The sequence below is a fragment of the Alosa alosa genome, chromosome 14, assembly GCF_017589495.1.
Source record: "Alosa alosa isolate M-15738 ecotype Scorff River chromosome 14, AALO_Geno_1.1, whole genome shotgun sequence".
Classification (NCBI taxonomy): Eukaryota; Metazoa; Chordata; class Actinopteri; order Clupeiformes; family Clupeidae; genus Alosa; species Alosa alosa.
This window is the reverse complement of record NC_063202.1, coordinates 26267041-26272831: the sequence shown is the minus strand read 5'-3', so window position 1 is coordinate 26272831 and position 5791 is coordinate 26267041. Positions and strand designations below refer to the sequence as shown.

At 42.7% G+C, this 5791-nt stretch overlaps 1 long non-coding RNA gene across 1 annotated transcript; it reads right to left on the bottom strand.

Moving 5' to 3' along the window:
• Positions 1–1720: 1720 nt before the first annotated feature.
• On the bottom strand, positions 1721–2402 carry LOC125307042. The gene is made up of 4 exons (XR_007195639.1): positions 2318–2402; positions 2070–2184; positions 1868–1976; positions 1721–1782 (listed from the first exon to the last, which is right to left on the bottom strand). It is a non-coding gene; the product is annotated as an uncharacterized LOC125307042 (long non-coding RNA).
• Between the last annotated feature and the right edge of the window lie 3389 nt (positions 2403–5791).

The window sequence follows — 5791 nt, the reverse complement described above, 5'->3', positions numbered from 1 at the left end:
ATGACACAAACACGTTTGAACTGAGAGTTATCTGTGCGCCAACGAGGTTAAGGGTAACATTAAGTTCCCTCATTTTGCTAATTCCAGTTAAACTGCCAGAATTGTCTCGAGTGTACTCATTGTAGAACTGCTTTCAATGGCCGGACTGAGTAGCTCGGTTTAGCAAGCTAAGCCCATTGCCATAACACCACATACTCATAAGTTGCATCTTAATGTATTCTCACATGAATGTACATTCCCTACAACAACTGGGGTTGTTGTGGTACGGGTAGGAGATGTGACCTTACAGGTTTACCCTGTAAGCTCTATGCACTTATCTTCTATTTCTTGTCAATACAGGAATAGAGAATGTCATAGGCTTACTGTGTCCCAGCATGTTCTCAAAACTACTTGAAGGGCACCTGTATACACTGGCATTCATACTGTGAATTACACCCTAAATCATGTTCTTTCAAATGAACAAGGCTGACGGCTCGGGTCACAGAAAAGTAGAGTTGGAAAATTATTATAAAAACGGTAATGAAAATTCAAGGAGGCCAAAGTTTGCCTTGGTAATCGTCTGACATACGGACTTGGGCCATTTAAGCTAATGTAAATTAGTTTGAACATACCTATGTGGTAGGCTTTCTCTCAAATGGACACTCATAGTATCATACCAACACCAAAAACAGCATAATATTATTAAAAAAACGTTTTCTACTTTTGGATCAGCAGATCCAAAACCGCTGAAACCAAGCTAACATTCCATCATGAGGTCACATCATGACATGACACACAGAGACAAAAGAAGGCAAATAGCAGGCAACAGCACATTTCAATGCGATGGAGATGTATACAAACCTTCATGCGAGACCTGGATGCCGGGCCAGAGTCCTCTGAGAGGCAGTGCTCATCACCCTCCCCCATGTCCACAGGGGAGTGGCGACCACTCTCCTCATTCTCCACATGCAAAGGCATGGCCTCCTGCGCAGAAGTTAATGCTACACACTGGGCCTCAGAGACGTCCTGGAGATGAGCGGAGGATTCTGGTCTGGACATTTCCATCTCGCCGTCCTGAGCGGAGACTTGAGTCTCATTGTCCAGTGGCACCACTTGATGGGGCTGTTCTGAACCATGGTCAGGCTCACTGAGGTCCTCATGGGTTGAGTCATTACCCTGCCTCCTCAGTGTGGCCATCCAGGGAGGCTCTATCCAGCATTGGAACTGGATAGGCAGTGCCACACATAGTGCGTCACATAGCTGTCAAACGTCATAAAGGAACCAATATGAGCACCAGAGATAAAACCCAAACGTTTGGCTCTACTGAAGCAAGCCAACCAAAAGAGCATCTTAGCATGACTGAGTCAGCGCTTAACACCTTAGTTTTCACTGAAAAGACTGAAATACTTCTCACCTTCAGAAGTCTGGTCAGAGCTGGGCATGGTCTAACTGAATTAGCTAAAAAGACCTTTGCGACAGCCTCCGCATATTTAAAGGCCTCACGTGACGTGTCCTGCCCAGAGCAGTCTACAGCTGTAGAGGATCTTCATGGGCTATAGCACAAGATCCAGACAGTAAGCTCATCTAGTGTTAAAATAGCAAAATGACTGATGCCCATATAGTAAAACATTGATTAAAATGTATTCATATTTTTGCATTAACTTTGACTGAAAAAAGATTATACCTAAAGTATACCTGGAAACGTAAACATTGATTCCCTGTGCTGAAAGACAAAAGGTACTGTACTCGTATGTCTCAGTTCGTTGTATTGCAGCATCACATACAAACTCCTTCAATGGCATGCTACAGAAAGACAAGGGGCAGATCTTGTGTTACTTAACTGAATGTTTCTTAGTTTGGACGGACTTATGTCGGTTCCATGATTGACCTGAAATCCTGTCCAATCAGTGTCAGCTTAGAGTCCCGATGATAGTAACTAGGCTCTATGCGCATGGCCATATAACAGAAATGAGCAGACCACGTGTGCCCATTCCTTGCTGGAAGACATTATGGTTTGATTCAATGATTATTGACCTCTGTGTTGTGTACCAGATGTATGGTCATCTGAGAAATAGTTATTCATTTCTTACCAAGAGTATCAGCCAGCATGTTGACCATCACGTTCTGGAGTTGAGGGCAGATGGAATTGGCCAAGATGATGGCCAGATGGGGGCACCACTCTCTCCAGCTCATGTCCCCACATTTCTGGAAGGGAGTTGCCATGATGAAGACAATGACATACAATTCATATTAATCATGCTGCAAAGACACAGTGAACAAATCAACACACACTCCTTTGCATGCATGTACACACTCAAAGAGCTCAAATAATACTCACAGAAGCAACTCCTGGAATTTGTCCTAGAAAGACATGTTAGTATGTCTTCATTGGGTCAGAATCATCCAGACTGCTGATGAACCTAAAAACAATAGCACTGACCACTGTTTCAAGCCTAAAAGATTCAAATGAGAATAGTTGTCACTGTCTTCACTGTCCATAATTCATGAAACTGTCCTTACCTAGATATGGATGGGACACATGAGGTTTTCCTAAAAAAGCTGTCCAGTATCAATGCATGCTCCCAGTATTCATTTTTAATGGCAAGGTTTAGAGCTTCCCACAACACAATATCATCGCCTTTTGTCCACGGAATGCACAAATTGGTTTTCATTGTGTCCACGAAACACTAAGAGAGCACATCATTTCGTGGACGAAATTGACTGATGGTAGCCTGACGAGCCAGACCCACATTAAAATGTAGGGTCTGGGCACTCACCGTTCGCAGTGCTCAGACCGAGGGGAGGGATAATCAGTTTAAAAAAAAAAAAAAAAAAAAAAACATCGTCCATAACGGCGACGAAATTGTGAATTTCCAGAGCACACTTGGCAATCGACTCCTACGGACTTTCCCCTTAAAGATGAACTGAACTGGAATTTGAAGTAAAGGTGATATAACAGATGTATTTTATTTCTTCTCATTGGTACAATGATTAAAATGGCTGAATTTATTAAAAGGGATAAAATTGTACGTTGAAAGTGTTGTTGTTGTTACACGGGCGCCGCCATGTTGGATTTCAACAATTGGCTACGTCACTGGCATGGTAAGCTACTCTGCACTAGCACTAGCAGCCATAGCAGATAATGAGTCTGAGGCTAGCTGACATGGCTGAGGAAACGAACATTAGGCCTAGCTGAGTTACATATTGGCCATAAGCTGTTTATCATAGGCTAGCCTACATCACAAAATCTCATACAAAATGAAACCAAACTAGTGAAACAAAGGCGAACACTTTAACAGGGGAAATTAATTGGGCATGAATCATACTGAACGCTGTTTTGTCAATGAGCAGAAACACACACGACAATCAAACTATTGATAAGATGTGCTCTATGGAAACTGGTCTGTAACTTTGGACGAATAAATGCCATTGCCATTGACTCACCTTTTCTTGCTTACTTTATCGCAAACTCGGTGGGGCAGCTTGTCTTTTTCAATTCATAGAAGGGCGAGCCCACAGTCTATGTGCCATGGAGCCTAAGTTTCGACTTCGGCTTCGTTCACCCAATGCAGTCACTGGTCGCAAAGTCCGGGAAGGTTCTTTCAATCTTTTAAAGTTTTAAGTGCAGTAGGAATAATATCTCGAAGTAGCCTCAGATGAGGTCCAGTGTTAGATAGGCTACCATACGATCCAACCTAGGAAAGGGCTAGCAGCTAAATACCTTGAAAAACACTCTTATGTCAAACTCCACAAGCTAGCACTCCGACCATAGAGAGTATAAACCATGACTCCGACGATATCACAGATCGATAATAATGCGTTTACTAGCTGGTAACTAAACCACAGCGGGTCTGTAAACAGAATCCAATCCAACAGAATCCTTTCTACGTACTCACCCTGAAGCCAGTTTTTCACCGTCTCAGGGCAGATTGTTGATGCGAGGGAGTTTAACTCGCAGTGCTGCTATCCAAGAGACTCGTGCAATATAAACATCCAAAAGGTAAAAATCTGCAAACTCTCCACTAACGTTAGCCTAAAATAAACGGCAAACTCGTGTATCCTCAGTGTATCTGTGGTCAACTTGGGGTGACGAAGTTTTTAACAGTTTCCAGGGAGGGAGAGAGAGAGGCCGTGTGAGTTGCTGTTACGAGTGCCAGTAGTCCAGACAGCGTTAGCCTACATTGCTGTGACAATGCGTGTTATATAGCTTATTTGTATATGCACCGTAGCCTTCGCATAGGCCTAATGTAGTGGTGGTGAGTGAGTATGCAGTTGTGTGGAGGATGTACAGTAGGCAATGTGTGTGTGTGAGAGGGAGACAGAGACAGCGTGCGTGTTGCTGTCTGAAGCGCCCCTCGTCCAGTTTTCTACATGACCTGTAGGCTAGGTCTACAGTAGCCTGTTGTGCCGCACAAAATATATCTATGTTGTACATTGCACAAAATGTATACCCCCGAAATAAACACATACATAAATAAACATATTTTTCCCGTCACTTTGGCTTCCTCGAAACTTTTTCCCTACGTTTCACCACTGCTTTGTAACAGACAGATTCCAGTGTCCATGCTCCGGCAGCGCCCACACAGTCATTTTCACCCAAATGATCCTACTGAAGGTTGAGCTGGAACCTGAAACCGAACGTCCCCCATCTAGTGGTAGTCAAGACACTACAGGCATGTCCCTCAAAGGCTCAAATGTGTAACCCATGCCATTAACATTACTAATTTTCGTGTATACATAATATGCTGCAGCTGTTGCCTATAGAACTTCTCAGGTCCTACCATGCCAGTGACGTCATTGAAACGGGCAGCGTTCTAATACTAACAAACGCAATTTTGGTGTTGCTTAAAAAAGGCTACGTATTGATTTTTTTAATTACATTTTTTAGTGTCATTTATTTTTAATTGTCATAATCAACACATTGACACATTGACACATTCATTCCATGTTTCAAAAATGTACAAAGTTTATTAGAAGAATTATACACATAACAGAATTGCCTCATCAGTGTGTCAGTACAGCTCAGTACATTCATAGACTCTAATAAAACAGCGCCCTCTAGAGTCACAAAATTCGACAGGTCACAGAATTTGGTGCAACACCGGAAAGGTACTGGCTTGATGAAATTCATTCTGGACTCTCTATCCGACCACATAAAGACCTCGGGATACTTCGGTTTGGCTTTAGGGACCCTCTACTCACTACCACGTAAGTGCAATGTTGTTTGGAACTGTAGAAGAGGTATAAAAATAGCGTTTTGTAGCGGCGAAATAATATGCCCTTCTCACTTCCACGCTAAACGAGCTTTGACTAAAAACGGTAACATCGAACTTTCTCAAAACACATCCGAATGACATGATTTGGATGTCAATTCAACGTATGTAATCCCAATCATCCGTAAATCGATCTAAAGTGCATTTTACTCCGGATAATTCCTTTAACTCGTGTCACACTGTTCGCCAGCAGCAACATCCGTCTTATTTGTTTTCAAGTAGCAGGGAATTCAAGCCAAACCGTTGCAACTCTGCCATCAATCATTATGTTAAGCCCACCTAACAACTCTATACACGATTTCATTGGCCTGATTAAGTTTCGATTTCTGGAACGGAGCCAACGGAGAGTTGCTAGACTAGCCCTCGCTAGGGGAGCGTCTAGATTTCTAGGCTAGACTGATGGCCTTTTCCTTTCGTAGACATAATGCTGAATGCACTATTCACTGTCGTAGACGAAATAAACTCTTTTTTTGGTCAAAAGTAATTCTGTCTACGAAAATACGGAATGCACCTACACACATCATTTTGTGAATCCCATT